Source organism: Styela clava, chromosome 14, assembly GCF_964204865.1.
Source record: "Styela clava chromosome 14, kaStyClav1.hap1.2, whole genome shotgun sequence".
Taxonomy (NCBI): domain Eukaryota; kingdom Metazoa; phylum Chordata; class Ascidiacea; order Stolidobranchia; family Styelidae; genus Styela; species Styela clava.
Genome location: NC_135263.1, coordinates 4,855,340 through 4,867,409, shown reverse-complemented (window position 1 = coordinate 4,867,409; position 12,070 = coordinate 4,855,340).

Genomic DNA, 12,070 nt, shown 5'->3' with positions numbered 1-12,070 from the left:
ATACAATCGACCACAAACAAAATAACTAAATCTCAATCCTATGGCGCCACATATATGCCAGTAGATTTCGGACAGCGTGGTATTTGGTGCGCTTCGAGTTAGCAAAGTGATGCAGGGCAGACAGAGAATTCCAAAATCGTGTTGTTATATGCCGCAGCGCGATACTGGACTCTTATATTAGTTGAGTTAGACTTATTTATCATCACTGAGAAACAATATTATTAATAATAGTAAATGAATGGTAGATACAATTACAAGTTTTCAACGAACCAGAATATAATAAAAAAAAGAGATCAAGTAGTTTCAACTCTCGCAGCGTTCCATGTCTAACAGGAACTTGACTCAGGGGAACAGTTAAAGAACATTAAGTTAATGAACTTATGCTAATCATACCAAGCAAAAGGTGTCTGTTTATTGTCGAGTCCTGAATTGTTTTCATAAACACTGGTTCACACGTCTCTATCATTTGTTATTTTTGAAACTCAGACACACCTGTCGTATGTAACGCATGTCCAGGTGACTATACATCAGACAGTCTGACATTTCAGGTTGTCAATATTTTCAGCTATTTTTAACAAAAAAAGCAATATTTTGCAATGTTCTCGTTATTGTAATTTTGGTTGGACACATACAAGGTTTGATATATATTCTTTGTTTCATTTATCATATTTTTGTTTTGGTTCTAATTCGCCTATAGTTTATAACGTAGATTGTTTGAGATATTTGTTTTAGAGAACTACCAAAGAGCATTGATATGAAGATACAGTTAATTCATTAATATTCACTGTGATAAACTTGTATTAGGACCGAGGTAACTGTGCCAGAATGATTTTGTTTCTTCCGTGTTATGTACTATTATTGAAAAACTACCAAATTGCCGTTAGCTGTGAGTCAGAGTTATTTTATTTGTCACTTCAAAAATCAAACAATCATCAACAAAATATCTGTAATAAATAAATATTGGGATGACAGGTGCTCTGAAGGACGGAATGGTCCCTCATCGAGTCTACAGCATGTTTAGATAAAAATAAATGTACTAGATCACTAGAAAATTGGGATTTGGAATGACTGGAAGGTTTTCGGTCCGGCCTAGCCTACCCATTCATTTGCATTCTAAATTAAAACAGATGTACTTTTAGTCGTGCTGCTGCGTAGGGGCAGTGAGGTGTTTCAGAACTCTGGTCTGAACAAGCGGTGTCGATATGTAGTAACATAAATGCGCTGAATACACCAGGGCAGAGGTTTTGAAACCAGCCCCAGTCGTACTTCTCGTTCTTGCATAGCATTCATTTCAACAGATTGTTAAGTTAATTTTTTCCAACCAGTAAAAAGACAAAAAACATGCAAGAAATAATGATATTTACCATACTGGGGAGGGGAAGCCGCGGAGAACCAAAACTGGTTATCGAACAGCGACACCAAAGGTTTTAACATGTAATTCGATAGATTTGGGTAGAGAGTTTCAATATTAATGGTAAATACCATATGAATGATTGGTTCAGTTTATGTCGAGTTTTAAACGCGGACAGATCAGAAGCAATTATTTCCCAACGCACGATATCTTGCACAGCTGAGAAATCTGCTCTAGGTGAATATTCCAACGCTAAACGCGTATCAAATATAATGAGATGAGGTATCGGTGTTCTAAATTGTAAATATTATTTCTTCTCATAATTTACTATATCCTGAGAAAGCCACTCGTTAAGGCTAACGTCATTTTTATGGTAATGAAATGTCGAAAGAAGCCTGACATTGAGTGTCCTCCAAATCTATATCCACTGTAACGTTGTTTGAGAACTTTAGCCACAAATGCAAAACAATTTTCAGAAATATTTGTCTTTCAAGAGGTCGACCTTCGACTTCACCGTAAAATCCAGGAATTTGTGGTGGCTTAAAGAAAAAAAGTCTTAGAGTGTCTGCACGTTAAGTAGTCGGCCGGTATTCGTGTATAAAGCTCGTGTGCAATTGCACGTTACCGCATTTCATCGTGTAGTCTGTGCGTGGAAGCTTTATATTCTATGATTAAAAAATCTGATCATTTGGAAAGTACTACAGTTTATTTTTTATTTTAAACGGTTTGTGCAAAACTTGTGCTTGCAATCTCTATACTGACTCGTGAAGATTATTTGGTACTCCCAAAGTTTGTGAACTAAGATGGCGGATACCGGAATGTAGTATGTGTACCAGGTTAGGGTTAGGCCATAATTTCAGGTACAAATACTACGGGACTCACTTGGCTAGTCCCCGAACTCGTAATAGAACTAAAATATAGAAAATTGGAATAAAATTATGGCCTAACCCTAACCTGGTACACATACTACGTTCCGGTGTCCGCCATCTTGGTTCACATAGTTCGGGAGTACCGATTATTTGACCGCTATAGGTGCGATATAACAAGGATTTACGTTTGGAATTGTTTTTATGGTGTGGCTGCTGACTAGCAGATTCCTAGTCCGAGCAGGGGGGTGGGAAGGGGCACTCTTTGGGCAGCACCGCTGATCACAATCACGGAGCCAATGGTTCTGTAACTGCTTATTGTTTGACCGTAACGGAGGATATCCGCCTAATTACAGTCGATTCATAATAATAGCAAATCTTGGGCGCAAGTTAATTATGGACTTATATATGGACACGTTATATATTTAATTACAGATTTTAGTTAGACATTTGGCATCCCCCTGTGTTGAAAATGACCGATGCTAAGCAAATAAAAATCATATTAAACCAAACCAGGTACTTAATTATAAGCATCAACCATAATTTAACAGGAAATTAATACATTGACCATATCATTGAGTGACAGTAGTACCTATAATGTACCATATTAGCCAGGTGACGCGTTTTTGTCGCCATTCAAAATCTTTGAAGAGTGTGATAATCTTCTCCCGAGGAATCAAATCCGAATATATATATATAGATGGAGTTCTGGCATTACTGAAAAAAAAAACATAAATAAGTGCATATTTTTGAGCCAGAACTATCTATAATCGACTCTTTTATTTTCTTTTAGAAACATAAGGTATCGACATTGGACCAGTATTTACATAATTATAAGCAAAATGTCTTTACTGACTAATAAAAACATGTCGAATATTGCCATCAATCGTGGCAATAAATTCATGCATGTCAATGAGATAAAGCAAATTGTTTTAACCCCGAATGACCTGATTTTTCAAATCGCGGTAATTTTGTTATGCTCGATTTTTGCTAGAATTTCTGTTCGGATTCAAATAAAACCAAATACGTCAATTTTAATTATCACTACCGTTCCAATTTTTCGAGAAGTCTAGAAAAAAAAACTATGAGACACCACCCCAAAGAACCAACCCCATATTTCACACATTTCTAGCTATGCAAAAACACATTTATTAGAATATCTCACATGGTTTGCACTTATTTTTCCGGTTCGGCTTCAGTCCAAATAACGTGATAATACGACAGGTACGTCATTACAACATGCGTTCCAACGTCGACGCGACAGCCTGGGAATATCGTGTGAAAATCGACGCATTTTGCGACTTGCAACAGCATTTCGTGATGAATATGTGCAAGGCGGGATTAACTCGAACATTTCATAACGTGCATTATGGCTTTATTGAAACAGGATTTATCCCGGAGCAGTATAAAGTCGCTATAGCTATGATATTGTATTCGTGATATTGCAGTGCTTTACGCCTATAGCCAGTGATGGGATTCAGTCGGTTCTATGGAACCGTCACACGGAATTTATGAAATCAGCGAACCGGTTTGCATTACTGGTTATTGTCAATGTTCTGTTTGTACAGAACCGGCTGAAAAATATGACTTTTGTGAAGGAACCGGCTGACAAAAAATTTGAATCCCACCACTGCCTATAACGTATCCTGTAATATCTACTCGTTAAAGCATATTTGCACGAGCTTCGACCTTTGTTTTGGATAAACAAATCCCTCCACATCACCGACGCGTGACTTCGTCACTTTCATTGCATAGATGGGCATTGTTAACCCCGCCTTCCCTAACACGCTTGAGTACCCCCGACCAATTATAGAGGAAACTATCAAGCGGTTGGAACAATGGATTGCCTTTATAACGTAAGGCTACGCACTCGAAAGCGGAAATTTGTTAAAATGCCACGCATTAAAATGGGCTATTCAAGTGGTAGTTTGCTCCTCTGTCGCTGTGAACTACTACTACAGAACGGTCGTTTAGGACAGTTTTATCGATACTTGAGTAATTGCATCATATTAGAATATTAATTAGACTGAGGCTAGGTTGTACTTGAGTGTAACGTTTAATCAAGTTGGCAGGCAAATGTTAACCAGCTGTTCATTGTGACGATTTCCAGTAATTTAGATATGGTGGTGTAACTGTAAATGTAGACGACAGTGTCGTATGGTTATCTATGGCGAAATTTCCAGAATCGCTGTATAGTGAGAATGGAAACTGGCAAGCTAGACTGAAAGTTGTTGTATTTTAAGCATTTAAATGGTTTATATTGAATGTTGCTCTAATATAGGTAACATTCCAATGTGTATCACGAGCTTGAGATAATAATGTTCCAGCTTAATCTTTCAGATATGAAAAGTTGGTTAGTGGGGAAATAACTTAATATATGATGGTAAATTAGACTGCACCACCGCCGTATTGGAATAGTACAAGCATTCTGAGTAGTATTCCCCGAAAATCTGCACTTTTAGTAAACTAAAATTTACGAGTTGGCACAGACCCTCTCAGCCGGATTCTGCGATTGCAGCGAGACGATAAAACAATATTTTACATTGATCGAAAAGCAACGCAATACGACCTCCGCCCACTAATTCTATAAGTACAGCAATTATGTAATAGAGTTACAAACCGAAAATATGTTAAGTCGTTCAGTAATGCTGCCAAAAAATTTGTGAATTTTCTTGTTTTCGTAAGTTAATAAGCCGCAGGCCACCAATAAAAGGACTTTTCAATAGAAATTACCTGCGACGCTTAGTCGTTCAATTATTTTTGCTCGCGGTGTTCTAAAATGTATGAGGAACTAAGAATTACTACTTTTTAACGATGGAAACTTTGATTTTAAATTGTCGGTATTCATTAAATTAGAAATCGGAGATTTGGATTGTCCGTCAATGTGTTGTAATATGCCTCTCTTGATTATTATTTTATTATAATAATTTTCATTCTAAAATATGCTTCCCTGGGTTTTGTGTTCTGCCGGCGTTTAGAATTTGGAATAAATTAATTGAATGTGTTGAAATAAAATTCGAAAGAGAACAACGGTTGACTATACTTGACATTCAGTCGCGTTAATGTTGTTTATGAGCACGAAACAAGCTCATGTGTCGCAATGATCATATGTTCATACATTAACATTTATATACCTTCAATCTACGAAAGAGATTTATTATGAATAAAACACATGATCTGCAGTATCATCACTCATCAGTCACATTTCGAGAAAAATGACAACAACCTGATCCATCGCTTCATATTAGAAGCAATATGGCTGCACGATGAGGTCACATTTAGAGCAGTCTAACACAAGCTCGTCAGGAAACGATTTCAATCGCCCTCAAAAGGATTTAAGTATATGTGGCATGCGTTCAGCGCAAACCATATGTCTCACGATTTATTATGACTGGGCATAAAGGGTGTATAGCTCAGTCTAAGTTGGGCCGTATTTGTTCCACGAATGAAATACATAGTGCATATGGGACCCATGTTTGATTGTATTATCATTAAACGAATGTGTATTATTCTTTTTTAGGAATTTAAATTTAGAACATATTGTTAGAATAGCATCGCGACCATGTGTTGAATGTATAGCGCATTTTATTATCAGCTCCAGGAGAGGTTTGGCTTGAAAATAGCATATCGTTTTCTGGTTTTATGGCTCAATTTATGCTTTAAATTTTTAATGAATTGACGTTCAGAATAAGATGAGCTTTAGGGTTTTGAATACCGTCAATATTTTTACGTGCTAGGTAAAAAAAATCAAGAAGAACGCCTAAAAATTTTCTGACTGAGTAATGAGTTATTTATTTTGCCGTCGTATCAAAATACACTTCAGAATAAACAATACGAAAGTAAATTGTATTTCAGGGGAGAGGGGGCTCGAGTCAACATTACTGTTTATCGAGCAGCGACATCCGTGATTTAAGTCTAACAGTAATAGATAATAATCTGAAAAATAATTATTGAAAGAAGTTTACGTCAAAGTAAGTCGAGGCGACCTGGATACCCGGAAGCCGCCCGATTCATATAGTGATGACCGTACATTTGAACCCATGTGCATATTCGCGGGTTCTAATATCCGTAAAACGACAAAAATTTTCATATGTGCAATAGTATGCCGGTGCAATCGTCGTGGGTTCAAATGTAATGGAACCTCATAGAGTATATTTTAGATAATAGGATAATTTGTATACACCGCTTTCTAGTGATTAATATGAGATGTTTACAGAAAATTCCAAGTACAATCAACGAGGCATAAGATATTAATGTTTTTGGGTTACTTATTAAATACATACAAGATGTTTCACTAGTTGCTTGTCCGTATTTTTCTTAAATCAAGCTTGGTCGATTTTTTGCAGTTCCGGTGTCTCCCAGTGCATTAACCAATGACATATTTCTGGTTGGTGTAATTGTTGGGCTGGGTATTAATTTTTTTATAGCTACGAGTACCTGACAGATTTACTGTTAATTCAATGTTTATAAAATTTTATAATTTTACAACTTAATGGTCATGACAAAGTCACAATAAATTATTCTAGTTATAGAGTCACAAAGTATTTATAGCTTCACAAAGTTTTACAGATTTTCAGAAATTCTCTTTAATTAATCTCACAGATTTAGAATATGAAATTCATTGTTTTGTTTATTTATATTACAATCTATATTGTTTACACTTCCGGTTCCTGAAGTCAAAGAAGGTTGAAAGGTCATAGGTTAATAATAGGTTTTTGTTGTTGAAACATTTCTCTGAATTTGGTAAATTTATTTCTGATCAGATGAGTCGAGAGAGAAAGAAAAAAGGTTTTCAAATGTCGAAATAAAAGCCTCGTTCGATTGTGTTTTCAATTTCCACAATTCATTGAGGTTTTGTGAGTAGGGTCCATGTGAGGCCCGCTACCTTAAAGTTTAATTAGTAAGGCATATATTATTGAATATATCCGATTGTGTGCAGTGGAATGAAAAAAAAAAATATCAATTGTCGCGTTGCAGTGTGTATTTATATGCTGGTCCAGCTGTTCTACAAAATCAGATGGCTCGTTATTGTCCTCAAATATAGTTTGCATTTGTGAATTTTCCAGGACAGGTGGAGAAAGATTAAGAAGAAATCTGGAAGAATATGAACAGAACAATATTATTTTTCAAATCATGTTTTCAGATCTAAACATAAAACGACAGATGAAAAGAGAAAGCTTCAGACATAGAAAATGTTTTCGACCACAAAAAATCAGCGCCAAGACGGAGACGTTGTTTTCATATTAAATATTTGAAAATATTTACTGTAATGTTGTCAAGCACTGTTGTAGCAGCTAAGATAACGATCTATACATATAAAAGTACAGAAGTTCTACATTATTTACCACCCTTTAGTAGACTATTTTTAGTAAATGAGTCTAGGTAGGCATACGCTCTCATTAAATATTTAATAAGAATTTTTATGACACCCTGTTTAATGCCATGCCTGTATCCCGTTAGATTGACTTCAAAACTTTTTTTTCGAAAGTAATAAATTGTGGAAACCAGAATTCATACCTTCGAACAAGAATATGGACAGGCAGGCCCAAAGGCCAGTATTTTTCAATATCTACAGCCAATTTAAAATATACATTTCGTCTTATGGGCCATAACAATATATGGAATATGTACCAAAACAGAACTGATATTCGCAATTTGAAAATTCCTTTAATAAATCTATATACCGACTGTGGTCTCTTTCGCGATTAATTTTTTTTTTTTTGTGGTCAAAATATCTTCAGTCTGACTAATTTTATTCTAAATAAAGGTATGATTTAGCCTCATGAATGTTTATTTATTTTAATAATTTGTTTTGTTCATAAAGTTTTTAACAAAAGATTCTATTGTTATGAACATGTCGGAAGATCGTATACGAAACTTCAAAATATAAACATTCAAATCAAAAATCGGCCATCAGTCGACCCTAATAGTTGTCTCAATTTTGAGTCATATGAAAAGTTTCATTTGTTTTTTTACGGCCTTAGCCACTTGGTATCGCAGAAGTCAAGTTTAATAAAAGTCGTTGGCTTTTTCAAATATAATACACAATGAATCATGCAGAAAATACCGAATCGGGAGTATTCCTGTCCTTCAAAGAAATGTAACAAAGAGCCTTGTTTCGAGAGAAATCGGGAAACACCTTAAATAGGTATGAATAATGTTTTGTAATATCGAAACTCACGAAATTACCCTAAACAATAGCAGAAATACATTTCAAACGGGTAGTTTTTCTTTATTGAGCATCAATCTATTCCCGACAAAGTTTAGACTATGTTCTGCAACGTTTTCATGTGCAACGCAATTTCATATTCGCGTCCTACCAAAATTATGAACGAAATCTATTATTGCTTTAGATATAGATTTCAAATTTAATGGATAGAGTCCAATACAGCGAGCACTACTCAAAAACAGGAATACCAACTTTCAACGTAACATGACTTTCATAATTCTTCACGCCGATTTGGCCTAAAAATTTGATTCATAAAACAAGCTTCAGTGTTCGTTTGTACCATTCCATGTCTCGCTATGAAGGAAAATTCTAAAAGACTCAATGTCATTACAGATTCCCGTATGGTTGTTTATTTATTTACTTAGGCAGCCATAAACTCATAGCGGTTACACTTGTTATCTCTGTTAATCTTTACCATTTAGCTCACGTAAATATTACATCTATATATACTGACAGCATTATTCGGTATAATTAATAGCATTTAAACGTTATTCAATTTCAAAAAATCCAAATCATACATCTGTACATTACTGGTGAGAATTATTACTGTTTTTTTTTAATTTAAATTTGAGTACTGTGAAACTAGGGTAAATTTTATCAACTTTTTTACCGTATTTCACTTAGTTAGATTATTGCGATGCCGCCAAGTAAGACCGCCAAGGCCGATTCTATTTCTGGTATGGATTCGATAGGTTTGTGACCACGAAGGGTGCATAATGCTGAACTAATTGAATGACGCGTTCGGGAACTTTTGTTTTACTGAGTTCGCCAGCATTGTCTGATAGTTTTGGCTCTGTCATGGTTGTTATGCCAATTGGAAAATAATTGTTTATTCGTGATAGACGAGGGAAAATTAGATATGTTAGTACTATTAATAAGAAATTAGTAATGATGAGGTCATGTGTAACAGGACTGATGGAACCGCCGCACCCAGGTCATAACTGAGAATGACCGTTTGTTGCTGACGTTGCATTATTCAGAATTGAATTACGTCACCCTTGACCGATGATTACTGTATAAAATCACGTATGTTGAGTCGAATATTATAGTAATTAAATTTTGTTGAATTACTTTAGCTGTTGAAGACAAAAATATGTCTGTTGGGACTAATCTGCCTCATGATGGTACGAATACTTTAAAATATCAGTGAAAAGGTGGTTTTTTACGTTACTGACCACTGTCACATACCGGTCAGTGATGGGATTATTTTTTGTCGCTGTTCGAAAGATTTGTGACCGTATCATCGGGTCAAGTTAATCTGTGTGTTTGGGTCATTTCATCGGAAATCGAATTTGTGAGGAATTCATGTTTAACAAGGTGGACAACTTTCAACGAAAATTATTCTTAGATTTTATCCAAATTAGAAATTGAGTTTTTTTTTAAAATCTAGTATGAAGCAGGGAAAATAACGAGGAAATACCTATCGCCCACGCATGAAACAGGTCGTATTGTTTTGAAATTTGTATGACGTTCAACTTGACTCAGACAATGGTAGTTTATATGACTGTTCGCGTTTGATATAATTGCTCACAATGGAGAAAATGCATTCGTGAATTTAAACAAAGAAATTTCGATTTTTTTCCAAATTTCACTTTTGTTTATGAAAGGTTGTTTGGGTGTGGCTTTCTATTCTTTTGTGCGATGATTTATTACGAAGCATAGTATACATAGCAGGTAAAATGTGTTCCGGGCTAGAATAGTTACAAAGCGTTAGCGATATGGACATAGTGAGTAAATTAATTGTTTTTCAAATAAAGTTGACGAATTGCGGTAGCAAAAAAGCGTTAAATATTTACATATATTCTTTAAAATAATTCACTCAGAAGTAAAGAAGGTTCATCTCTTGGCAGAGTTATGGCTACCACTGACGCACCAAAAGATACTGATCACATATAGAATTATATACTGAAACGGAGGAATTTCTATCCAAGTCGATATGTCTGGTACTAGAGTTGGTATCTTCGGCGCTCCAGAAGTATGTGTACCAATATGGAGGTAACTAATTTTGTTCGCCTACTTTACATAAAGTTGAGTAAAGGGACTGAAACCTATGGGCAAGGGGTATATGCACTTGGTTAACACAAACAGTTCCGAACTCGTATTAGAACTAAAATGATGAAAATCGGAATAAAATTATGACCCTAACCTGGTGCACATAATACGGGAGTACCGTTATATCGTTGATTGAAAGATCTCACGAAACTCAATGAAGGTGTGTTCAGGACTCAAGTTCATCTTGATTGATCTGTCGTTTGCATATATGTGGCGATCAGATAAAAATTCAGTTCACGCAAGTTTAGAACTGACGTTGACGTATTGTAAAAGGACAGGAACGTCAACAAAGTGTCATCCGTCAGTTCCTCGCTATCACAAAAATTGGTAACACGAATCAACTTTTGAGTTTGTAAGTTGTAACTAGTTTTCAGGATCGTCGAATTTCTGAAAGTCGTGTTAAAATTTGCAACTAATATAGAATAAAGGTTTGCAACACCATATTTTCATGATCCATAATCCTTTACTTGAGAGATAGACTCAAGATCCGGAGTTGTAGTCTAAATTCATAGCAGACCTGTGTCGGAATCGTATTCTGGTTTTCATAAGGCTTGCAATCGAGTAGAATTTTTTGAACCCCACTGAACTACCCACAGATATGTTACCCATTCCCTACTGTTGGTCTCCAGTAAAACCGGTCCATTTGCATGCTTCTATCAATTCCACTTCCCCAATATTGTCATTAAAATACTAAATTCGAATCCTTATGACGGCTTGGTATTCTTTAGATCTAATCTCATAGGTTATTGTTTATAATTTTTGGCGTGACTCGTCAGTCGATAATGTGTATCGAGACCGCATCTATCCCACATAACAGAGCGTTACCATTATCTTTGGTTATTTGTTGCTACTTAGCATAGCTAGATGGGGAGTTTCACTTAATCGATGGCAAATAGGTTCAAGGAAAAGTGACGCATATCAATACCACATTGTAGGTGTATCACATCTTTGCCACGGACAAGACTATAAACAAGCAACCACTTAAACAGGGACGTGCTAAACTTTTTTGCTGCCCAGGACGAGTTTCGGATAATACTGCCCGTTATACCTAACTTCAAAAATAACTTGGAGGATAAGCAAACTATATATATATATTGTTACACATGAGAATGAAAATGAAAAAATTGTTGGTCAAGTAAGTGTGAAATGCTCGTATTATTGATTAAATCATCAGACTGAGCAACAAAACCACATGTATAAGATCGAACTCATTTACTGACAAAAAGCAAGTCACTACAAAGTGCTGCCCGTGGTGGCCCTATGGCAGATCCTCCTCACAAGCCGTGGTAAGTACCTTGGAATGCGCTAACCAGGGACATTTTGAAAACTTGTTTGATGGAGCGAGTGCCTTCTTGGGATTTCATATTTGCTCCCAGGAATCAAGCAGACAGTTCTATATTTTTTCTAAGAAATTTCTTGTTGTCCTATAAAACCTATTCAAATCATAAATACTGTACAACGGGGCAATGAAGTAATAAAAATAATAATTTCTATGTCGGAGCATGGCACTTCTTTAGAATTCCACATTCATTCACGTGAAAGAGAATTCGATAATACGGATCAATATTGGAG